This window comes from Sorex fumeus, unplaced genomic scaffold (genome assembly GCF_029834395.1).
Source record: "Sorex fumeus unplaced genomic scaffold, SorFum_2.1 ptg000061l, whole genome shotgun sequence".
Taxonomy (NCBI): domain Eukaryota; kingdom Metazoa; phylum Chordata; class Mammalia; order Eulipotyphla; family Soricidae; genus Sorex; species Sorex fumeus.
In genome coordinates, this window is record NW_026606118.1 from 25567433 (window position 1) to 25594546 (window position 27114).

The following is a 27114-nucleotide window of genomic DNA, read 5'->3' on the forward strand; positions in this document are numbered from 1 at the left end:
CGAGGTGTTTACTGTCCACAGTCTGAAATAGCATCTCACTCCATGCGCGGTTGTAACTGCAGAGACATTCTTGGACATGTGTTCCCAGTTCTAAGTAATCTCCATAAATTTAGCCATAAATCTCGCTGCAGCTAAACGGTGTGGTGTTATTATATATCTTGATCCTCTGTGTGGACCATCACTCATGCGGCAAGAAAAAGGAGAAGAAAGACACTGAACAATAAAATCAGCAATGTGTCACCCCAAATCATGAAATAGTCAACAATGAGCTCCACTGAAATTAAGTACCTCAATGGAAAAGCCTCTCTCAGGCCCATCATAAAACTGTGGTCTGGTTGGCTGCCTCTGTTTCAGTGTCAGGCATTTGCTGGTGAAAAGGTTGTAAAATGGTAGAAGAATTTCTGTCCTTGAATGTGACTGTTAGTAGCCTGAAGGCAAGTAAGGAAAGGAGAAAGTAAAGTTTCACATTCACTTTAAGAAAAAAAAAATCACTATCTGCAAGTTCTTTTTTTCTCTGTAAAATTGTAAAGATAGATGCCAGAATCATAAGCAATTTTTCTTATCCAGTGAAGGGATAGTATGGATAACATCGTGATAATAACTGCAAACTGCAGGACTTAACCAACTTGACTTATATGACAACCCCCTAAGTCAGGAAAACATAGAAATAAAATTGTTGACCACAGCTGATAAAACGTATTGATTTTATATTTAGGCCTAACCTCGATATGTGGATTTAAACTGAACCAAAAAATAAGGGAGAAAGGAAATTCTAGATAAATCTGAAGGGTTGAAGACAGTCACTCTTTGTTTTTTACAAAACTGGCAGTAAAAAGATTAAAGGGATTAAAAGGCACATATATAAGAGTTTAAACAAAGAAAACAGCAATGGAGGAGAGTGAAGCCAGAAACGAAGGCTAAGTGATTACCGACTATGCAGGAAGTGGGTCTCATTTAAGGGATCCTAAAAGGGAACCAAATAATATATGGATTCTGGAGAGCCTTAGACTATGGATCATTCAGGTATTTACAGAAACAGGGTGTTCAAATTTCCATAGGAGTATGAGCACAAAGCCTACTAGAAAAGCAAACAGAAACCTGCACCCAGAGAGAACCCCATTCCTAGCTCAAGAAGAACAAATATTCTGTGAATATTGTCTGATAGACACACTGAAGGAGGGAAGGGGGGCAGGGAGAGAGAGAGAGGGAGGGAGGGAGGGAGGGAAGGAGGGAGGGGAGGAAGGAAAGAAGAAAGGGAGGGAGGGAGTGAGGAGAGAAAAGAAGGAAGGAAGGAAGGAAGGAAGGAAGGAAGGAAGGAAGGAAGGAAGGAAGGAAGGAAGGAAGGAGAAGGAGGAAAGGAGGAGGGAGGAAGGAAGGAAGGGAGGGAGGGAGGGAGGGAGAGAGGGAGGGGGGAGGAAGGGAGGAAGAAAGGAAGGAAGAAAGAAAGAGAAAAAAAGAAAAAGCATGGTCTAGTAAGGGCATGGATTCTTAAAAGAGAAGCCAGTAAAGGACTAGAGCACAGTCCTGGCACCACGCAGTTTTATGAAAACTTCCAGATTGGTTCTCACAACTCCTAATACTGAGGTTAGGAATCTCTGCAATAACCCTTAGCTCCCCCCACGCTCCCCTCCACAGCACAGCCAGTTGCAGCCGTGGAGGCCCTCAGCATCACTGGCCTGAGCAGTTCTGCTTATGTGTCAGGTTGGCTGCCTCTGTTTCAGTGTTAGGAATTTGCTGGTGAAAGGGTTGTAAAGTGGTAGAAGAATTTCTGTCCTTGAAGGTGACTGTTAGTATCTGCAGGCAAGTAAGGAAAGGAGAAGATAAAGTTTCACATTCATTTAACAACAACAACAAAAAAAAATCACTGGCTGAATATATCTGGGAGTGAGCCCCTCAGCCTTTAACGCTACTGGGTAAGCTTTCCCCCGAAAATGAGACAGATTAAGTAAAAGTTTATTCTTTGTACATTCCTCTCCCACTTCCTTACTTAAATAACATTTGGACGAATGGCACTGTTTACCTACCAAGCAAAAGATGGGAGATTTCTCTAGGGAGAAAATGGATGCCAGTTGGGATTCTCTAATGGAGATTTTAAGCCTCCTGGGGAAAAAGGTCAGCCATGAACACAGAGGTTGATGTTGTAGCATCCTTGTAGATCTTAATGAATGCAAGTCTAGTTGCTTTGAAAATAATGCTGTTTACTAAATCATTTCTATTTGGAAAGAAATTAACGTAGTATGCCACTTTATTTCTCGCATATTGCTTGAAAACAGACATACTTCGTATCTTTGAGAATGTGGATAAAGAATAAAAATGTCTATTTTGATATTCAAAAATAAATAGTCCACTAAGTATCCAATAATATTTGATGAAATACATAAAAATTAAATAGTATAGAGAAACTTGGAATACATGAAGGCAAGAAGGAAAGAATCTATAAAACTTGGCCTTATACCTTTATAAGGAAAATTTTATTAACATAATAGATGTTGCTTTATTAATATGATCAGAAAATAAGAACTAATTAAAGTTATCAATCTGATATTGGAAACAAGAATTCTGGGTAAGGGGCTGGAGTGAATGAAGAAAGAAAGAAAAAAGAAAGAAAGAAGGAAAGAAAGAAATTTGTTTATCTTAAAACAAAGACCAAAAACAGAGGCAAAGAACAGATACCCTACTATCAATTTTCTCAAATGCATCAATGGAAAAATAAAATGTTTTTACACTTCTGTATGTAAATTCTTTCCAAGCTAACAGTTTACCCAGTAAACTATCAAGTAAGTGTGAAGATAGAATGGTAGTAGTTTACGATAAGTCAAATCTGAAAAACAGCAACAAAACTAACCAAACAAAAAAACAAAACAAAACAAAACAAAACAAAAAAACTCTTTACTTCCTGATACACTTTCTGAGTAACCTATTAGGAAGAAATACTTCAAGAGCATGTGCATGTGAGTAAATATGAGGGAGCTTTGGGGGTTCAGTAAACATGGGATAACCAAAAATGGGAGATTAGGGAATTATTTTCCTGAAAACTAAGGGACATCCCAGGACAATAGACTTTATGCAAAATAAGAGAAAAACTGAAGCAACAAGGTAAAGGATTCTGAACACGATGCTTCTCAAAACAAGAAAAAGAAAGAAAATGGAGAGCTCAACTGATTGTTTTAAATGACACTTCTAGTGAAGAGTTTCAGAAGAGATTTCTGGCATGTACGTAGGAATTTTCAATTAGTAGCACAGCGGGTAGGGCATTTGCCTTGCACTCGGCTGACCCCGCCCACCCGAGTTCGATTCCTCCGCCCCTCTCAGAAAGCCCGGTAAACTACTGAGAGTATCTTGCCCACATGGCAAAGCCTGGCAAGCTCCCCGTGTCTTATTCTATAGGCAAAACACAGTAACAATAAAAGTCTCCAGTGGAGATGGTACTGGGCCTGCTCGAGCAAATCCATGAATAGTGGAAGGACAGTGCTACAGATATTGGGAAACCAAATAAAATTAATTATTAAGAGGTTTGGAAATTTCTGTGCCTAAAATAAAGTTATTTCAACTACCAAAATTATACAATACTTCCACTTTCGATCACAACAATTTATGTGTTTTGTCCTATTATCATTCCTATTTTTTTTCCTGGTTTTGGGGACACGCCCAGCTTTCGTCAGGGTTTACTCCTAGGTCTGGCTCAGGGATCACTCCTGGCAGGTTCAGAGGACCATGGGGTGCCAGGGATTGAGCCTTTGTCAGCTACCTGTAAGGCAATTGCCCTACCCTCACTATCACTTTGGTTACTAATCATTTCCATATTCTATCTGGAGGAGAATTTTATCTCTGTAATCTAGCCAGAAAATAAGGAAGTTTTACCTAGATGGGCCATAACTTAATTCTAACTTTACTATTCACTTGTGAATCCTAGTTAGCGTAATTAACAGGTAAAAGTTGCAGAGAATGGAAGTACTAAATATTGGCTTAATATTAATATTGACTTTATTGGGAGGATGATGATAATATTGGAAGTAGGAAAGGGAATTGCTGGAAATGTCAAGTCTGCATCATCCAGAACAGGAAGTTAAGATCTGAGTCTGAAAACTCCATCAAATTAGCACCATAAGCATATCACTTAGAAATACGAGTTAATTAGATAAAACCAATAAAGGAGTTCAGAACTTCTAAAAAGTGGGCATCAAAGGCAAGGAAGAGGAAGACTAGGAACTTGGTTTTGTTTGACTGGTTTTAGAGGACCAATTAATTTTGAAATCCTGTGCATGCATAATTGATAAAAAATACAATAATTTTAATTGAAAAGAAACCAGAACTACAACACAGTTCTTTATAATACTCTGCTATAATAGAGTTTTTCATTTTGCTAACCTACTAGGGAGCCACTTTTTCAGTTCAATCTTTATGGAGAAGTAATTTGTCTAAAAAATATAATTAACATAGGCATTCCTAGGGGCTGACGATATAGCTCAGTGGTAGAGCACTTGACTTGCATGAATGAGGATCTGAGTTTGATCCTTGGTGCCAAATAAAAAAAAAAAAGAAGTAGGTGTTTCAGGAAGTAGACTTGCAAAAAGATATCCAGCAGGAAAAGGCGGGTCATATTTAGGAACCTAGGGTAATGGGAAAGGTTCCTATTGTGAGGGCACCAATCCAGTGGCCTTAATTGCAGTTAGGTGGAATTAGGTTGAAACAAATGTGGAAATCTTGTTATCCATACTAAGGAGTTTAATTGTGTGTGTGTGTGGGGGGGGGGGTGCGTGTGTGTCAGGGTACTGGGGAGTTGTTGGCTAAAGTAGATTTCCTTTTTGAGAAAGCCTCTCTGACATTTTTATGGAGAGTGTATAGAGAAACATGACACAGGAGGCAAAAGGATCATGCCAGGACTGTTGCAAAACTGTACCTAGAAACATTCAAATGTCTGATCCAAGGAAATAGTAGTGTGACACAGAAGTGTGGATAGATGTGGGAAGCAACTAATGGGGAATCTGGAAGAGAAATCTTCTTACTTACTCTCCAGGATACAGATTATTCTCATGAAACAGTAACTTAAGGGGACACTGGTAAATTAGGAGTAAGTCTAGGTTCCTCCGAAGAAGAAATTTATATGTGCATGTATGTGTATGTATGTATGCATGTATGTTTATATATATATACATATATACAAACATAGGGCTGGAGCGATAGCACAGCGGTAGGGCGTTTGCCTTGTACGCAGCCAACATGGCCAACCCGAGTTCGATTCCTCCGCCCCTCTCAGAGAGCCTGGTAAGCTACCGAGAGTATCTCGCCCGCACGGCAGAGCCTGGCAAGCTCCCCGTGACGTATTCGATATGCCAGACACAGTAACAACAAAAGTCTCCAATGGAGATGTTACTGGGCCTGCTCGAACAAATCGACGAACAACGGGAGGGCCTTTACCTTTATATACAAACATGCATGTACATACATACATATATACATACATTCTTCCTCCCAAGAATTTATATATATGTATGAGTATGTGCATAGTTAAAATAACATTGCCTTAGGCCCATCTATTACCAAATCTCTTGATTCATCATATTCAAACACTTCAGAGTTCATCTATTCAAACTTGATTAGTCCCATTTATTTGATTTTTACATAAGCTATAATTTCATGCCATTGTACATCTCTGATAGAAACCTATCTTTCTCAAAAAATGGCCCAGTCAGTCCAATCTAATCCAAGCTTCTCCCTGAAAATCAGGAGGTGCTTTTATACTCTTTACATGGATCTACCCGTACTTCTTAATCTTCTCAAATATATACTGATCCTTTGAATTTAAAGATCTTTTCTTAACCGTCAACTGCTATGTAAGATTAAAACTCACCTCTCCCCGCCCCTCACCAATACAGATGGTCTAAAATCAAAAGGTTATTTTTTTAAGTAAACATTTGCACTTAAAGGTTGGGTTAACAGTAGTCAATAGCACAAAATCTGTCGGTCTTCACAAAAACATGAAGGTCTTATCTTAGATCAGCTCAGAGGTCTATACATTTTTTATTATTTCTGTTTCACTTTGACGCGCATTGTCTGGAGGGTGGAGCAGAACAAGCCGGCTGGCAGCTACACTACCTATGCCTCACGGTTGGCTTCTGGAAAAGAGATGATTTCTCTGCCACCTTTGTAGCTCTTCAAGAATCAGATAACCCACTTTTGCTCCCTCTGATTAGTCAAACATTCTGGCCCCTCCAGAGGCGCTGTAACTCTGGCACTGATCTCAGGCTAAAGTGTTCTATGCCAGAGATTGTATACAGATGCCTCCACAAAATCCTCAAGACAACAACTTGGTGAAATAAACCTTGCAATTATGTGTGGGATTGCTAGGCTGATGTTTCTAGTATGTTGTCATTCACCTTTTAAGATCATCTGCCGTACTTTTGCTCCCTGATTGCACTTGATTTATGGCTCAAGGAAATTTCTGAAAGGAAAGAGTGGGGGTAAAATGGGGTGGGGGTGGGGGACTGGAGGGGAGAAAGCCAATACCCAAGGGATTGCCAGCCAGCAGGAAATCACCAGACTGCTTGAACCTTCCTTCCATCACAACAAGAACATTCCTGGGGATTCAATTCCATTGTTGGTGCTAATCCCAGGCTCCAAACATCAGAGGAAACTAAAAGTGATTGTACATTTATATAACTGGAAAGGGAAGGACTGAAGACAGTATTCTCAGGAAGTGGAAAGAGAGCAGAGTCACAGCCCTCTCAGATGAATTCTTAAGGGAAATAAATAAAGTCACATGGAGCTTACACCTCATCCAGAAGCAGTCAAAATGGGAACACTACATCAGGAACAATCGTCATATGATTACAAGTAAAACTGACCATTACTGTTACCATGACCATGTTCATATGCTTAATTACTCATTAGCATTTTTCCCCCACTTTGCTATTATTGATGGTAATTTTTTTTAATACTTTTGTTCATCAGTCACTGTGTATTTTCTGTACATCTATCTTCATTCTGCAGCAGGCAGCAAGGATGCAGCTAGAAGGAAGATCCTGGGAAAGCAGGCCACTCTCCCCAGTGCCATATATATCATCCATGTTATAGCTACTCATCTAGGCATTACATTTTCGTCTGACCTTCTTAGCACACTTAAGGTGCAGCATGTGTTTCAGGCAAAAGGAACTTAACCTGCAGGAGGACTTAACCCAGCAGGACCATTAAGTTATTACAAGTCATAAAACGCCTGTACCCAAGAGTGAGTCATAAAAGATAAAGTTGTTTAAGTAGATCCCATTGCCTCAGAAAATTTCCTTTCCCTCTAATCCTGTCTAAATTGTGTTTTCTTTTTCATGTAAATTTTATTTCATAATTGTTACCTGTACAATCTGTTGAAAATCTGAAAATCAAGGCTGCCAAGTGCTTCAAAGTATAGTCATTTTGCAGCTGGGAATATTGAGGCTTAGAGAGTTGGGTTGGTCCACTCAAGGTCACACGGAGAGTTGGGGCAGGATTAGGAAGAGAAATCAGACCTCCTAGATGGAACTTAAGTTCACGTTCTGCTCTAAGCCAGAGGCTTCCTCAATGTACTATTTCTAAATTATGAAAAAGAGCTTCTAAAATGACTTATAAACTCTCAGCAAAGCCCAGACTTGTCAATGACAAAAAAAAAGTTTTATTTGAATTGGAATTTATCCACTGAAATCTGTTCACCAAAGAGAATTTATGCATATAGGCCCTTCATTGTTATAATTTACTTTCAGCAAATTACATTAATCCTCATAAGAGCTGTGGTAAATCAGAGATCTATATTATTCTAATTCATGGTGTATTGAAAGCTGACAGTGTGAAATACTGTGTCTGATACTACTGGGAACAAAATAAGCCCTACTGTAGGGCTTATTGTTGGTGAGTTTGGTCTTTATATTTTCTATCACTTTAAAAATTCTAGGTGAATTTATTTGCATCTCAGGAGGCCTCAAACTCCACCCCAATCCATAGCTGGAATACAAATCTTTTTCTCAATTCCTGTTTTTCCCTGGCTACATCCCTCATCTTTTGAAATTGATCCCAGGTCTACAACAATATAAATGGAATTGAAATGATGTTACCTCTTCAGCACTCATTACATTGATTGTTTAAGTTGTGTTTCCAGCAATGTTGTTCAGAAGGCAAGCCTGTCTGTTCCTTGCTTGTCTCCTGTTTTTTGAAAGCCATCTCTTCAGAATAACCATGGGAGAGAGGGAGAAAGGTAGAAAAGGAACAGACAGTGAAGACCATTTTAGGAATGGGAGATTGAATTATAACTCCAATTTGGTGTCCTTGACTTATGTGCGTGCATGCGCGCGAGCACGCGCGCACACACTCACACACACACACACACACACACACACACACACACACATTCCCTCTTCACCTCACAATAATAGCCTTTTTTAAATTTAAGTTGCAGACTCTTTCACGTGACTTGCTTTGGTCCAGAAGGTATGCAAGTAACATCAGCCAATCCATTTCAAGCATTTATTATAAGAGAACTAGTATGTTTCTATGAAATCCAAGAGTCAAAGCAAATACCATGAAGAAAGCTCTCCTAGATTTGCTACTACTTACTTAGCTTAGTCATAAATGAACACATGTGGGGCCAACCAGAGAATATTGACACAAAGCAGTCAAGCTTAGCCATGCATCACACTCCACAAAGGACAGTCAACTGCCACCAAACTCCAAGTGCAGGAAGACCAAATGATATTATTATATGTCAGTGGAATTTAATGTTTATATATTCATAAAAAATAGGAGAAAACATGTTTGATTTTTGTTCAATTATTTCTCTTCTTGGAATAAATCAGACAAAGGTTCAAATCACTTTATTACTGAATACATTAATGAATGTTTTAATATCGACAGAAAAGACTGTTAAATCCCTATTCTCCTAATGAAACTGTAAAATTCTCACCAAGTACTCTTGGTTTTTTCATTTAAAAAAATAGAGAATACTATTTCTATCTTCGTTGTCTACGCACCAACATCTCATTATGATGAAAGAGAAATCGAGAAGTTCTACATGGAGCTAGAGAAGTTCTATAAAGAAGACCACACCTTCTACAAGATCATTGTGGGTGATTTTAATGCCAAGATAGGACCGAGAAGAACAGCTGAAGAACTTCACATCGGGACCCATGGCCTAGAATGGAATGAACAGGGTGAGAGACTGTCTGAGTTCATCATGTCGACCAAGACCATTCATGGTAACTCACAGTTCCAGAAGGCAGAATCTAAACGATGGACATGGGAGTCTCCCGGTGGAAGATTCCACAACGAAATAGACCACATCATATTCAATTGACGGTTTTGCCTGACTGATATCGCTGTTGTCCCAAAATTTTGAACGGGATCGGACCACCGTCTCCTTTGTGCAAATTTCTACTTCACAGAGTGGGGAGAAAGGGCTGCAAAGTTCAAAAAGAGAACTCCCAGAATGACCACCAACTGGGAACTCTTTGGTACTATTGCGGCAACATGGGAAGATGCCATTGTTGACAACATTGACGAGGAATACGATCAACTGGTTCAGCACCTCCATGAATGTGCGAGGAACGCCAAGAGAGAGATAGCCACAAAAAATTGCCAATCTTCAAAAAACTCTTGAGCTAATTCGCCAGCATGGTTTGGCGCATGCCTCAGGCAACCACAAGCTAATGTCCGAGCTCACAAAGCAGTGCAGAGATGCGATCAAGGAAGACCTCAAAGAGAGAAGAGCAGAAGTACTGGTAGATGCGGCAGAAGCCGGGAAAAGTATTCGTAAAGCCCGCCTGTCCTTCGCCAACTACAAGACCAAGATGACTGCCCTCCGACATCCTGATGGATCCATCACATCCTCCAGAACGGCAATGGAGAAGATTATCCATGACTTCTACTCAAATCTCTTCGATAGCCATGTACACTTGCCGACATACCAAATTCCACAGGATGGATATGTCGTTCCCAACGTTCTCCCGACTTTGACCGTGAGTGTGGAAAGGTAGGACTACAGCTGAATCTTACAAAGACAATGTTTATGAGAAACAGCCTTGTTCCTGACGCCCCATTCGCTCTCAATGGAACTACCATCTCCGAATGCAACAGCTATGTGTACCTAGGTCGAGAGGTCAACATGACAAATGACCTGGCACCAGAGCTGCGCAGGAGGAAGAGAGCGGCTTGGAACGCCTTCAAGAACGTTGAAGAAATAGCTAAGAGGACGAAGAACCTCCGGCTCTGGGCACATCTCTTTGATTCCACTGTTCTTCCTGCATTAACATATGCTTCAGAGAACTGGGCCCTACGCAAACAAGATGAGAACGCTATTCAGGTCTCCCAAAGAAGAATAGAAAGAGCTATGCTTGGAATATCACGTTTCACTCAAATGAGAGAACGAATCCGGAGTTCTGACATCCGTCAATGATCAAGGATCAGGGACGCTGTCTCATTTGCCAAGGTGTCGAAAATCAGATGGGCTGGTCATGTAATGAGATTTAAAGACGACCGTTGGACTAGAGCTGTTACTGATTGGATTCCACGGGATGTCAAAAGACCGAGTGGCCGCCCACCTTCCAGATGGTCAGACTTCTTCGTCAAGATCATGAACGATCGGTTTGAGGCCCTTCATGTTCCCGGAGCGAACAGAAGCCATTGGGCTACACTAGCACGCGACAGAGACAAATGGAGACGTTACTGGCGCCCACTCGAGCAAATCGACGACTAACGGGAAGTTAAGTGATTATTAAATGACTCTATGATTTCCCAACTTTGGACTTTACTGACAACAGTGGTTGGAGCATTACCTCTGGAATGTAGCATTTCTGGAAGGGGAAGAGGTAGAAATTAAAATATACAGATTATGTAAGTGTGCAATAAAGTGTCTTTTGTGAGACTTAAATCATTTGTTTGCTTGAGCGGGCCCAGTAACGTCTCCATTGGAGACTTTGTTGTTACTGTGTTTGGCATATCAAATACTCTCGGTAGCTTGCCGGGCTCTCCGGGAGGGGCGGAGGAATCGAACTCGGGTTGGCCATGTTGGACGCTTGTAAGGCGAATGCCCTACCGCTGTGCTATCGCCCTCCATACCATAGTTGGGACCTATTATAAAAGGGACTGATTCAAAGAAAAGAAAAAATAAAACCTTGGTGAGAAAAGATTTCCAAAGAATCTGAAAGTAATATAATATTGAATTATTTTATAGAAAAGAAGAACTTCCAAGTGAAATGCAAACAAAGAAAGTAAATGAGAACAGAGGTATAGTGAGCAGCAAAGCAAAAAGATTTCAATAAGTGAGAAGATATCAAAGGTGTCCAATATATCTGAGAAATCCAGTATGATGAGGGCAAGCAGATAAACATTGGATTTATAGATATCAAAGTAGATGTAAGATGGTAAATAATTAAGTCAATCAAATATTTAATCTTTAATCAGAAGGCAAATGAAAGTGAAAATGTAAAAGAAAAAGACTTTATGGTCATAAGTGAAGTAAATCATTTATTTATTTTATGAATGATTGGTATGAGTTTGGTAATTTATTCTACAGTCCTTTGAGGAAAGATGAACAAATAACAGAATAAAAAATTCATTAAAGAATAACTACACTTATTAGAATCATGTTTTTCACTCAAATTCATTGTTTTGTAGAGAGGTATTCAGGACAGTTTGCTATTGGTGAAAAGGTGAACTTGGAGACTCTATATAGAGATGACCTTGCTGTCTCTGTGGTTAAATATTTGTCTATCATATACAGGATGCTATTTTTTGGTATTTTTAAGTGATTTAATGCTTGGAATTATAACTAATATACATTAATAAGTGCCACACATATTTCAGCATACTTTATATGTTTTAGTCACTGATAACTTTTCTGCAACGTTGAAAATCTTCTGCCTTTTTAAAATAAGAAAATGAAAGAGTTCTAAAGGGTTAAGTAATTTGCCAAGAGTCACAGACGTAAATAGCACATCTGGGATTCAATTTCTTGAGTCCAAAGTCTATGCCATTATCCACCAGATCAAGTTACTTGGCATGAAGAAGAGAAGCAAACAGAACTAGGAAGTGAAATCAGAGATAACGACCAAATATTTAAGTTTAATTAATGAATCAGCAACATTTTGACTTAGATGCACACTTCAAGTGTCCTGAAAGTACATTTGACTAAAATTGGATAAGTAGTGATGACCTCTGTTGTCAATTTTGCAGGATAATATAGAAAAGCTGTGATTCTATAGCCATAAACTCAAATGAGAAAACTCTCCCTACTATTTATTTCAATGGTGGAGATTAATCCAGGTACTTAAAACACAAGATATTAACCCTTTTTTTCCCTGTCTCTTGGTTTTTGTCAGTGAAATATGCTTGTTTGAATTTCAACTGCAGAAACCCTGAAATGGAGATTTTTTTTTTAATGAGGAAGAATGACTGAATAATTAAACAGAAAGTCAAGTTGAGAATGACTCCTTTTGTTTTGTTTTCTTTGGGGGTCACCCTGGCTGTGCTCAGAATTTACTATTGGCTCTGTGCTCAGAGCTCACTCCTTGTGGTGCTCAGAGGATCATATGCCATTCCGCAGATTGTACAAAGTTAGCTGCATGCAAGGCAAATGTTCTACCTGCTGTACTATCTCACTAGTTCCAGGAATGACTTCATATCAAATATAATTAAATCAGTTAAATGTATTTTCGTCTGATCTGCAACTAATTTCTACCATAGCTATATTCATGGAAGATTCATGGTGAAGGTTCATGGTGAAAACTCAATTAACCAGTACTTGCATTAACGCTTTATATACTGTAAAGTGATATACAGATGTTATTTGCCATTATTATCTTTAATATTCTAATTCCAAGAGATTGTACTTTGATTATTCTTTGACTCTAATTAACTTTCTTCTTCATTAAATCTATTTTACAACCCCTCTCACCATTTCCCGGAAGGGAAAAAAATCCTCTGTGCTCACCAGTGATCACTGCTGATTGCCAAAGGCTAAATGACAAAGTATTACAGAACTATATTATTAATGCCATTACTCAAGGAAATAAAAAAATTACCACTATATAATATCAGACTATCACATTTCATCCTAAGATGCATATATTTCTACACTCTTAACACCTCCTTCTAAATCTAAACACATTGTGCATACAATAATGTGATAAGAAACTGCAATATCCTAAAGATCAAATCCATCAAATTCACCCCAGCACTATTTTTATTTCATTACTCCAAATTTTATTTTAGGCACAAGGGTTTACAATACTGATTATTATAAGGTTTCATGAATTCACAATCCCTCGTCACACCCTCCAACAGAGTGACCATTTTTCTCACCATTGTCCCGAAGTCTCTCCTCACCCACATCCCTTCCCTGTGGTAGCATTCAACTCAAGCCCAGTTTTCAGCTTCTATTTTCTTCAAGTATCTGTCATACTTTTACTATAATTCTTTATATCCCATACACTAGAGAGATCATTCTGTATTCGTCCTCCTCCCTACTAACTCCATTCAGTGTGATACCCTCCAAGTCCATCCAGTTAGCAAGTTGCACAATTTTATCTGTTCTTATAGTTGAGTAGTATTCCAATACATATATGTTCCATAGTTTATCTAGCCATCTATTCTCTGACACTTGAGTTGTTTCCATAATTTGTCTATTGTGAACAGTGCTGTAATGAACACAGAAGTGCAAATGGCTTTTCTGAATTGATTTTTTGCTGTTGGAGTAGATGCAAAAAAGTGCAGTTGCCGTGTTATATGGAAGCTCAACTTTTAGTTCTTTGAAGATTGTCCAGATTATTTTTTAAACTTTTTGGATCAGCTAATGTTCCCACCAGTCATTGAAAGAGGGTCACTTTTTCTGCATCCTAACCAACACTATACACCAATTTTTGTATGACTCTACAAAGATGTTTGTAATCTTTAAATGGCTAGGAAACTTTTATTTTAAAGAAATATCATGACATATCAAAATTTGGGGAAATTTAAATTTCAGCATCTACAAAAAAAAATTTATTGTAATGCAGCTATGCCCATTTCTTTATATACAGTCTAAGATTAACTTGCTATCATGACAGAATTCAGCGATTGCAACAGACATCCAAGTCTAAAATGTTTACTCTCCTGGCCACTTAAAGAAAAGGTTTACCAATTCTTACTATACTTTATTGATGGCATTTTATTTTTCTCATGATATTGTTGGTCAGAATTCTTTAAAGAAATAAAACCGATATGTGAAGATAATATCTGTATCTATATATCTACCTTATTAAGAGTGAGAATAAAGGACTGGGGAAGTTTAAGATTTTTTTATTGAATCACTGTGAGCTAGATCCTTACAAAGCTGTTCATGACTAGGTTTCAGTCATACAGTGTTCCAATACTCATCCATCTACCAGTGTACTTTTTCCAGGACCAGTGTCCCCAGTTTTCCTCCCATCATCCACTTACGCGCCACCTCCCCCCCCCCCGACCTTTTCTTTCTTCTTTCTCCTCTCTCTCTCTCTCTCTCTCTCTCTCTCTTCCTTTTGGATATTGTGATTTGCAATACAGATACTGAAAGGTTATTAGTAATATCCCTTCATCTACTTTTAGCACTCAGTTCTTGCCCATCATGATCATTTCCAGCTATTATTGTCCTACTGTTCCGTTCTTTATCTTACCTGCCCTTCACCCCACACACACACTTGTGGTTGATTTCAAACATTGAGCAGTCTGGAGAGGAAAAATTTAAGAGGAATTTGTTCATACAATCATAAAAGCTGAGAAGGTCAGTGATCTCCAGTTTTCAAATTAGAGGATCAGAAAATCAATATTATGTTTTAGTACATAATATTGAGAAGTTTGTTGCTGGAGCAATAGCACAGAGGTAGGGCATTTGCCTTGCACGTGACCACCTCGGCTCAGCTGGGTTTGATTCCTCCGCCCCTCTCGGAGAGCCTGGCAAGATACCAAGAGTTTCTCGCCTACAAGGCAAAGCCTGGCAAGCTACCCATGACCATTTGATATGCCAAACACAGTAATGGTAAGTCTCACAATGGAGACGTTACTGGTCCTGCTCGAGCAAATTGATGAGCCATGGGAGGACAGTGCAGCAGTGCTACAGAACTGAACCTGGAAAGAAAATTGAGAAGTTTAAGGATTGGAGGAGGCAGTGGTTTAAGTATCAGTCTGAGGACAAGAGAAAACTGATATTCCAACACAAGTAATCAAAAAGGAGAAGTTCCTTCTTTCCCTTTTTCTTCTATTCTGGCCTTCAATTTGTTGGATGATGCCTAAATCCACTGAGAACTACTATCCCCTTTATTTAATACATAAAATAAATTATAATATTCAGAAACTCTGTCATAAATTATAGCATTTAGCTAAGTAATATTTAAACAAATAATCTTTGTAGCTCACTATCCAAATACATAAAAAATTTTCTATCATAGTAACCAACTAATATTTAACAAATATCTTTGTACCTAATGATTCAGTCAAGTAGACATCTATAAGAATCCATCACGAGCTGGAGCGATAGTACAGCGGGTAGGACATTTACCTTGCACGTGGCCAATTCAGGTTCAATTCACAGTATCCCACATGGTCCCCCTAGCACCACCAGGAGTAATTCCTGAGTGCAGAGCCAGCAGTAATCCCTGCGCATCACCAGGTGTGACCCAAAAAAGGAAAAAATATTAAAAATTAAAAATAATAAAATAATCCATCACAAGAGCCAGAGAGATAATACAGGAGTTAAAGAACTTGCCTGGTATGGACTAACCCTGGTTTGAATCACTGGTACCATATGGTCCACTGAACACTGCCAGGGGTCACACCAGAGCACAGAGCCAGGAAGAGTCCCAAAGCATGGCCAGATGTGGTCCAAACCAGCGGCCCCCCATAATTCTCCATCACAGTAGAACTAAAATAAAGATGTGTTTTATTACTTCTAATTGTGTATCTTCTTAAAGTTAACTACATTTTTACTCAAAGAACAATAGATAATTTGCTTATCTGAGAAAGTTTTTAAAAAAATTGTTGGAGTTGATAGACTTCAAGCCCTCCCCTGCCCTTTTGAAACCCAAGATAGTATAGTCATAATAATAGGAAATTTACTTTTCTAGGCATCATCAAAGTGTAATTACTGATTTCATTTGTTCCGGTTCCTTGGAGTTCTTATTCAAATATATGTTTTACCACATGTTAGAATGGGAAAAATGACTTTATAACCAAAGATATATAGAGTGGAAAATCAAAGCACAGATAAATGACTCTTGAGTTATTGAACCTTCTTTCTTTCCCCTCCTTCATCTCATAAGAACTAATATATTAACGCTACTTCCCAGGGTTGCTGAGAAATGAATGAGTTACATCAGATAATATGTAGGGCATTGTTAGCATAGACCTGCTTCATTTTTTAAGTTTTAATTTAGGCAGTGTGATTTATAATACTGTTAATAATTGAGTTTCAAAGTTCCAATGCCACACTCACCACCAAAATGTCAGCATTCCTCTACCAATGTCTCAAAGTCCCCTAACACAGAAAGTAAATATAAATCAAGTAATAAGCTGAGAGCTAGATCTGCTTCTTACTTACTACTTGATTTATATTTACTTTCTACCTATATTGACAAAACATTCTCTTTGACCCATTCACAATCCATTTTAATGAATTTGTAATCTGTCATAAACCACAGTTATCCTAACTACTCCAAGATTGTTAAAATTTTTTACTAATCAAAAACTTGTAATAGCAAATAGGAGAAAAAATCAGTGTTTCTAAAAAAAAAACCCATACTAAAGCAACTGTGTGTACAGTCAACAAAGTTAGCAGTCTAAAATCTTTATTTTGAGAGGTTGATACTACACAGCAACTTATCCTCTTTGAAAACTCATTGAAGGGGCATGTTATCTAGAAAGTTGCATAAGTGTTCTTAGATCTTCTAGAATAAAATCTAAATTATAAACTCAGTTTCAGAAACACAAAGGCAACTGTTCCAGGTAGTTTTTAAATAGTGATGGTGAGGACCCCAAGGAAAACGTACTTATGATAAATTCTGTCATTAGAAGCTCATTTAGGCAGAAGACACTGAAGTTTGGGAGAAAGTACAAATTATAAGATGAATATGTCAACTTAATTTATATCAACCCAAATTAGCTACCCTAGTTGACCAAGATGAGACAAGAAAACTAAAAGAATGTTTTTTTTTTAATGAAGATTCAAGCCAGATTGCTCTTGGATTATTTCCCTTAACAATAGCAGAAACTCAGTTACTAGGCCACGGTGAAGAAACTGCTCTTAGGGTAAAAATGACAAAAGACATAAATAAAGGACAAAAATTGTTTTGTTTTGTCTTTTTTTTATGTAAGTTATACATACCATCAAAATTCCTCTGGTTTCATGTGAGAGAAGCAGATTAAATGAAAACCTGAAATTATTAACCTATATGGTCAAACTATAGCAAGAAGAGGAAAATAAATAATGGAAGGAAAACTGTCTTTCAGTTTATAGAGCTATTTATGTTTGGTTACATATCCTCAACACTCCCTCTTTAAAAGCTTAAAGTGGCTTGTGGACTTAGAGTACTTCCTCAAACTCATATTAGAAAACATTTTATTTTTCTCACTTTATTTAAACACCATGGTTTACAAAGTTGTTCATAATATAGTTATTATGGGTGTTAAATGTTACAACACCAGTAACAAATGACACCACCAGGGAGATCTTCCTCCACTATTATCCACAGTTTCTTACCCTCCCCCACACAAGCCTGACTATTTAGAAGGCAAAAAAAATTATTTTTTAGTTCTTTTTCACAACAAAATGGTAAGTAGAATTATCAAAAAATTGTTCCATAAAATAAAGTTTGTGAACACTCTTATATCTCACAAAGGGGTTATTAAAGTCATTGCCTGAGGATTTATTGAGCTGTTTGCTGCTAGTTGAGCATTCTGTGTTATTGTTTTTGCTTATGGAGCTTAGTTGGCTTCTATGCTACTTTCCCATTTTATTTGCTGTGCTCCTATTGAGCTGTCAGTATTGGGAAATTTGGGAGTGTCACGCAGCTGCATATGTGTCTGCATGCTCCAGGAGCTCCAGGAACTGTAGAATGGGGACAATTATTGACCAACCCCCTCCTGAGGGGACCTCAGTTTTTGGCCTGAAAATTGGTGTACCAGTGAGTTTTATTGGCTTGTCATCACTTCCAAGATTAGTCATGAAACTGTGAAGTTGGGCCATTTACATGGCATGGCTACAGAATGTGGGTGTGGCTGCTGGGTCTTTCAGCAGTACTAGACAGGGCTGGAGGGAAACTGTCCACCCCACTCCAAGAAAACACCAGAGTTTTCAGCATGAATATCTGTGTACCTAGGAGTTTCATCAGCTTGGCTTGACATCTCTTCCAAGATTTATCATGAATCTGTGAAATTGGATTGTTTACATGGTGTTTGTTGAGAGATCTTGAACACATTTTAGAGAATACTCCAGATTAAGTGGTTTAGGTCTAAGCTGAAAGTGGGAGGTTGAAAGCAAGGTTTCTTAGATGAGCCTTTGAGAAGTCACAGAATTTTTATCCAATGACTTGTATGCCAATGGGATATTGCATTTGGATCCTATATAAGAAGATCCGGAGAGCAGAGAGGAAGGAAGAATGACACTTTCCCAAAGAGAAAAAGGGAAGAAGGCAAAAAACCCATTTGTTTTAAAAGATCAAGATTTTTAATTTTGTTTTTCTTTTTTTATTTTTGGGGCCATACATGTTTGTACTCAAGCTTACTACTGGCTCTGCACTCAGGGATCACTTTTGGGAGACTGGATGGGTAGAGGTATCAAATATGGTACTGGGAATAGATACCAGGTTAACCATATGCAAGCCAAGTGCCCTACCTGCTATGCTATCACTCTGGCCCCTATTAATGTTTTTAGAAATAAGAATTTTGAAAATGTAAAATAATTAGGAAAGTCTTTACATTTAATGTTGTGTTGAAAAATGGCAAGTATAAACTGTCTGCTTTATATGGTAGCCATTTATGATATTCTAATTTTATTTGAGATGGAAAAGAAACTCAAATCACATAACTATTAAAAATTTATTTCTATGGTAATAAAAAGTCTCCCCAAGCACAAAAGCCCTGGCCCGGATGGATTCACCAGTGAATTCTTCCAAATCTTTAAAGAAGACTTACTCCCAATCCTCTTTAAGCTTTTCCATGAAATTGAAATATCAAGCACACTTCCGAACAGCTTCTATGAAGCAAATATCACACTGATACCAAAAGCAGACAGAGATAACACAAAGAAAGAGAACTACAGGCCGATATCCCTGATGAACACAGATGCAAAGATCCTCAACAAACTACTAGCAAATAGAATCCAACTACTCATCAAAAAGATCATACACCATGACCAAGTAGGATTCATCCCAGGGATGCAAGGATGGTTCAACATTCGGAAATCAATCAACATAATCCATCATATCAACAAAAGAAAAGATAAAAAGCATATGATCATATCAATAGATGCAGAGAAAGCATTTGACAAGATCCAGCACCCCTTTATGATGAAAACCCTAGCCAAAATGGGCATAGAGGGGACTTTCCTCAACATAGTTAAAGCCATCTACCACAAGCCTACAGCAAGCATCATCCTCAATGGGGAAAAACTGAGAGCCTTCCCTCTAAGATCAGGGACGAGACAAGGATGCCCACTCTCTCCACTGCTGTTCAATATAGTACTGGAAGTACTTGCAATAGCAATTAGGCAAGAAAAAGACATTAAGGGCATTCAGGTAGGAAAGGAAGAAATAAAGCTCTCACTATTCGCAGATGATATGATACTATACTTAGAGAACCCAATAACCTCCACCAAAAAACTCCTAGAAACAATAGACTTGTATAGTAAAGTTGCAGGTTATAAAATCAATACCCAAAAGTCCATGGCTTTCCTATATGCAAACAGTGAGAGAGAGGAAAGCTACATGAAAAAATCAATCCCGTTCACAATTGTGCCCCAGAAAATCAAGTACCTAGGAATCAGCCTAACTAAGGAAGTAAAGGACCTGTACAAAGAAAACTACAAAACGCTACTTCAGGAAATAAAAGAGGACATGAGGAAATGGAAAGACATCCCCTGCTCATGGGTCGGAAGACTGAACATTGTCAAAATGGCAATACTACCGAAAGCACTGTACAAATTCAATGCAATCCCTATAAGGATACCCATGACGTTCTTCAAAGAAATGGAGAAAACACTCCTGAAATTTATATGGAACAATAAACCCCCACGAATAGCTAAAGCAATTCTGGGGAAAAAGAAAATGGGTGGAATCAACCTCCCGAACTTCAAACTTTACTACAAAGCGGTAATAATCAAAACAGCATGGTACTGGAACAAAGGCAGAACTACAGACCAATGGAACAGAGTTGAATACACTGACATCACCCCCCAATCATATGATCATCTAATCTTTGATAAAGGTGCAAGAAATGTGAAGTGGAGTAAGGAAAGCCTCTTTAACAAATTGTGCTGGCATCACTGGACGGCTACATGCAAAAAAATGGGCTCAGAACTCTGCCTAACACCATGTACAAAGGTAAGATCAAAATGGATTAAAGACCTCAACATCAGACCAGAAACCATAAGATACATTGAAGACAAAGTTGGCAAAACCCTCCATGACATTGAGGCTAATGGTATGTTCAAAGATGACACGCCACTGGCTGAGCAAGTGAAAACAGAGATAGATAAATGGGACTATCTTAAACTAAGAAGCTTCTGTACCTCCAAAGAAACAGTGACCAAAATACAAAGACGGCCTACAGAATGGGAAAGAATATTCGCCGAATACACATCTGACAAGGGATTGATATCAAGGATATACAAAATACTGGTTGAACTCCACAAGAAGAAAACATCCAACCCCATCAAAAAATGGGGCAATGAAATGAACAGAAACTTTCTCAAAGAAGAAATCCGAATGGCAAAAAAGCACATGAGAAAATGCTCTACATCATTAATCATCAGGGAGATGCAGATCAAAACCACAATGAGATACCATCTCACACCTCAGAGACTGGCCCACATTCAAAAGAACAAAAGCAACCGTTGCTGGCGCGGATGTGGCGAGAAAGGGACACTCCTTCACTGTTGGTGGGAATGTCCACTGGTTCAGCCCTTCTGGAAAACAGTATGGACGTTCCTCAAAAAATTAGAAATTGAGCTCCCATTTGACCCAGCGATACCACTCCTGGGAATATATCCCAGAGAGGCAAAAACGTGTAGCCGAAGTGACATCTGCACTTGTTTGTTCATTGCAGCACTCTTTACAGTAGCCAGAAACTGGAAGAGACCTGAGTGCCCAAGAACAGATGACTGGTTAAAGAAACTTTGGTACATCTACACAATGGAGTACTATGTGGCTCTTAGAAAAAATGAAGTCATGAACTTTACATACAAGTGGTACAATATGGAAAGTATCATGCTAAGCGAAATGAGTCAGAAAGAGAGGGATAGACATAGAAAGATAGCATTCATCTGGGGGATATAGGGTAATAAAATATGAGATTAATGCCCAAGAATAGCTGAGAGCAACACCAGGAGAATTACTCCATAACTTGGAGGCCAGCTGGGTATTCTAGGGGAAAGGACAATTCAGATAGAAAGGGGAACACCAAGTGGAGGGTGTTTGGAGGATCCTCCCAGGAGGGGAGATGCAGGTTGAAAGTAGACTGGGCTGAACATGTTCGCCACTCAATGCCTCTTTGGCTGATCACAGCGCCCAGGAGGAAAGAGAGAACAGGGGGGAATGCCCTGCCACAGTGGCAGGGGGGGATGGGGGGATGGGAGGATGGGGGGGGAGGGATATTATCCTGGTGGTGGAAAATGGGCACTGGTGGAGGGATGGGTATTTGATCGGGGTATGACCGAGATCCAAGCACAAAAATTTGTAAATCTACAACTGTACCTCATGTCGTTTCACTAATAAAAAAGGAAAAAAAAAATAAAGTTAAAATGTAAAAATTAAAAAAAAAAAAAAAAAAAAAAAATTTATTTCTAGGAGGTGTGATGCCACCAGCAGGTCAACCAGTACCTGTGAGCTAAGTGCATCAGCAGCCTGATGGTGTGCTCAGGCTTCCTGATACCCCCAATTTGCCTCTGTGCCGCTGGCTGGACCTCAACAACTCCACACCCACCAACCACCTCCAGCTCAGCTAAGTAAGCTCATTTATCAGCCTTGTTTTAAAGATCATAAATAAATCTCCAAAGAGATCAAAAGCAGTTCATCTTGAACCAGCACAAGGCTGAATACCCAGGGTACATCAGAAGGGGGTGGGTCATCCTGGTGCCCACCCACGCAGAGCCGCAGGCAGCTGCTCATTTCCACAACCCAAAATTGCTACAATGTCCCCCGGCCAGATTCCAGTCTCAAGACTGACCTCACTGAGATATAATCTGCTGCTGAAAATTTGGTTATGCAGGTTTTGAGACTGAAATCTCCAGGCTTTCTCGTGGTTGAGATGGGCTACCCCCCATCTCTTTGTACTTCTGGAAGCCTCAGCAGTCACATCCATACCCTAAAGCTGACAGCCAATTGAAAAAGTTACTCCAGCCTTCTCTCCCCAATAAAAATACCTCCGCCCCTCTTGGAGAGCCTGGAAAGCTACCAAGAGTATCTCGCCCGCACGGCAAAGCCTGGCAAGCTACCCGTGATGTATTCGATATGCCAAACACAGTAACAAGAAGTCTCACAAAGAAGACATTACTGGGCCCGCTCAAGCAAATCGATGAACAACGGAAGGACTGTGACCATGACCGTGAACACCTGAACAAACACAGTGACCTCTAAGTTTCTTTACTGCATATCATAATGCACAAAAGGACAGAGAAAGAAGAAAAGTGCCTGTCATAGAAGTAGACTGGGGGTGCGGATGTGTTGGGGGATGGTGGGAGGGAAACGGAGGACATTGGTGCTGGGAAATGTACACTGGTGGAGGATGGTTGTTGGATCATTGTATGACGGAAACCCAGTCATGATCTATCTCATGGATATTCAATAAAACAATTTAAAAAATGTATTTTCAAGGAGTAAGAGTGATAGTACAGCAGGTAAGTCACTTGCTTTGCACATAGTTGACCCAGGTTCCATCCTTGGCCCTTCTGAGCCTGCCAGGAGTGATCCTTGAGCTGAGATTCAGGAGTAATCCCTGGGCATCACACTGTTGAAATTTTTTTAATTTTCAACTAGATAATTTTACAAATCATAAAAAATGAGATTTAGTAGGGAATTTGTTGTGGCAGTGGTTATTTATCATGATTCAAATTTTCTGATATATGTTGATGAGAATTGAGAGCTCTGTCCTTCAGCAAGAAAGAGACCACACGGGTGACCAAATACCACAATGAAATATCTTAGGATCATGCCAGAGAAGTTCTCAAATGCCTTGCCTGCTGTTTGTGGCAAGGAAACTTGTTTTTCGGCTTATCAGTCATTGTTTGGAAGGATCTGTGTGGGGTTTGAGGCCCTGTTCCCTGTGTAATTCATCCCTTATACATCTATATCCCTTTATTAACTTATAAGAACTGTTGTCCTTTTGTCTGAATAATGAGGATCCAATATATGAACGTTTTAAACAATACATTTCTTAACTGCTTAGCAACTACCTTTTATCATATTTTGTTCTGTAACTCTAATTTCTTCTTAACATATTTTCTGCTAATCCTCTTTATTTTTAGTTTCAATGCCTTAATTTTTCCTACTTAGTGATTAATTCCTACTAATCCTTATTTTATCTATCTTAACATTTAAACTTCTTATGTTATGGTTTAAGTATGTTATCTTCTTTTTTAATCACTTATAGTTTTATAATTTTAAGAATCCATCCTTTTATCTTTTATTTTAAATCTAACTTGCTTAATCTTATTTTAATATTCAACATTTTATCCTACTGAAATATTAATTCACTATAATCTGTTCTATTTTATTTTATTCTCGACTTTTATGATTAATTATCTTCTGTAAATCTTTACTATCTTAACTTTGGCTCTTCAGCCTTCTTTATTTATTTTTGAATATTTATTCATAAGGTGGCAGACAAGATGAATACCTTGGTGGTGATAATTATGATTATAAAATTAGTCACGGTGATCCTAAGAAAATTAACAAAGCAGAGAAACGAGATTGGAGCCTTTTTCTCCTTTTATTCTACATAGCTCTTTGGGTTTCTGACTTCATTTTCAGGTCAATCCTTAGTTTACCTGAAAGGTTTTGTTACCTCTCCTCCACAAAATATCTCAAGAGATAGAAAAATATACTTAATTTATAATTCCAAGAGAGCTATACCTTACCTATAATAATAATAACTCAATTATCAAGATGTTTTCACTCCCAAGGTTTCACTGCATGTGGAGTTTTGCAGTGTGTAGGCATTGGCAGTCGAGAGTAAATGGTTGGTAAGAGATCTTTCCTGAGGGACACCCACTACGCATTAACATGAGCTTCTTAAATAACTGGTGAGAACCAAGCCTTCTTACTAGCTACACAGGGAAATACACAGTAGTTAATCCATCTTGGAGTTTCTGCCTCTGCTCACATACACGATCTTTGGAAACAATATTACTACTTCACAACTTTCATGAGAACTGAGCTGGCTTCTGTAAAACCATTCTAAATATGCCTCACATAGAGGAACTGTTGTATGTGAACTATATTAGAATTCTTTCCTTTTCTACGTTAATTCTTCAGATTTATTGGTATCCTAAAAAACTCATCTTGTCATTCACTGAAACCAACTTGCGTTTCCTTTCTTAAAATTAAGAGAAAACTAGTCAAGGGTGCCAAAGAAATAGCACAGGGGGAATGGACATGAGACCAACCCTGTTTCTAATCCTGGCACAGACTTGTTACCTGAACATTTCCTAAGGTCAGTCTTGAGCTGGGAATAGCCCATGATTACCACAGGGTATGAAGAAGAAAGAAAAACGGAACAAAGGAAGGAAGGAAGGAAGGAAGGAAGGAAGGAAGGAAGGAAGGAAGGAAGGAAGGAAGGAAGGAGATGAAAACAGAAGGAAGGGAGAAAGATAAAGAGAGAAAAGAAAAGAGAAAGAAATAAAAGTAGAAAGATCAAAATAACAAATATAATGGTCATTTCTGACACTTTTTTTGTTTTTGGAATAGGGTTTCCTGTCTTCTTGTTAAAGATTTTCAGAACCGACATTCTTTAAATTAGATTTGAAAGCTGGAGATTGAATACAACTTTTTTTCCACCACATATGCTAGGAAAGCAATCTACACTGAACTTTATCTTCAGACACAGAGCCTGTGTTTTCCATCTTTCTATTGGTTATTAGTTAAGTGCCATGAGTTGGCTATCATTGAGCATGTTCCCATTTTATGGGGCAGGTGAAGGCAGTAATTGAGAAAGGTTTGTGAATCTGAAGAAAAAGTTAATATATGTATTTCGCAGGAATGGTGGGCTATTAGATGAATCTGATTATATGCTTCTGCATTTAATTTTGAAATTTAATTCTGAAATTTTCTGCATTTGATATTTGCTTTGCAAAGCATGCTCCAGAAGTTTCCTACTTACCACAGTTTCGGTCATATTAATGTATGCCCCTCCTTCAGCCTTTAAGAACTGAAATTTCTTATACATGCATGAAATACTCAACCCTGCCTCAGCATTGCCCTAAACGTTTAGGCAACAAATAATCCTTCCTCAGCCAAGTCACCAATAAACAGCACAGGAAGTAAAGCACAGTGGACACAGTGCTTGCTTGCACGCAACTGGATTTGATCACTGGTACCCTGTAGGATAACATTGGTTTGCCCTTCCTCCCTGGCCATAGGGAGCTTGAATTTGTTGATTTCTTCCCCAACCTGTCAATTACCTTTGTCTCCTAATCAGACTCTGCTGACTTGTAAATATTGTTTTTTTATCTTCTCCTTAATGTCCTTTGCATGGTTTGTTCCTTCAGAGCAATTACTTTTTATATGGGCACAGGAAGACAGTTAAAAAGACAAGCCTAGGCTGGAGTGATAGTACAGTGGGTAGGGCATTTGCCTTGCACATGGCCCACCCGAATTCGATTCCCAGCATCCCATATGGTCCCCTGAGCACCACCAGGAGTAATTCCTGATTGCAGAGCCAGGAGTTATCCTTGAGCATCGACGAGTGTGACCCCCCCCCCCAACAAAAATAAAAATAAATAAAAAGACAAGCCTGTAACTTGGGAGTTAATTGACTCCAGGTAATATTACCTCCTGGACATCTGCTCTCTCTACTTAAGTCTCAGTTGCCCTTACTTCCTAGATCAGTAGGGTTCCAATGAGGGACTAGATGGACCCAGGGCAAGCTGTAAGCTACCCTGACATCAAAATGGGCCTGGCCAAAGTGCCATAATACTTAACTATAAGTTAAGAGCATGGTCATGGACAAATTCTGTCATGATCCAACAAGTAATAACTAGATTCGAACCCTGCTGGGGTTAGGAATGATTAATTTATCCTGAGCACTGTAGTCTGAGTCTGTGATGTCCCTAGGAGAGTCACCCTAATGCATAAATGTGTCGATTTCTGTGTCCATACAGAATGGCAACTATTAGGATGTAGAATTAAGATCTTAATTAAGTTACTGTTCTAAGGAGAGAAGAAACACACCTTAAGTGCTGTTTTGCTCTCGTGGGCTGCAGGTGGTCAGGAAAACTTGATAAACTTGCTGATTGTGTTTCTCAAGGGGTGGGGAGGTGTGGTTGGGGATGTGTGATTAGAGAAGAGGTGGTTAAAAGAGCTGCTATGGAGAGTTGGTGAGAGTTGGGGGTGAGCTGGGAAGACTGTTGCAAGGAAATTGCACAGCAGAGGGTTGGACAGAGCTGGAAGAGGGTTGTGGAGAGAGTTGGAGAGAGTTGGGGGTGAGTTGGGGAGAGAGTTGTGAAAGTTGTGGAGAGAGTTTGGGAGAGACTGTCACTGTCACTGTCCTCCCGTTGTTCATCGATTTCCTTGAGCGGGCCCAGTAACGTCTCCATTTTGAGACTTGTTGTTACTATGTTTGGCATATTAAATACGTCACGGGGAGCTTGCCAGGCTTTGCCATGCAGGCGAGATACTCTTGGTAGCTTGGGGGGCTCTCCAAGAGGGGCGGAGGAATCGA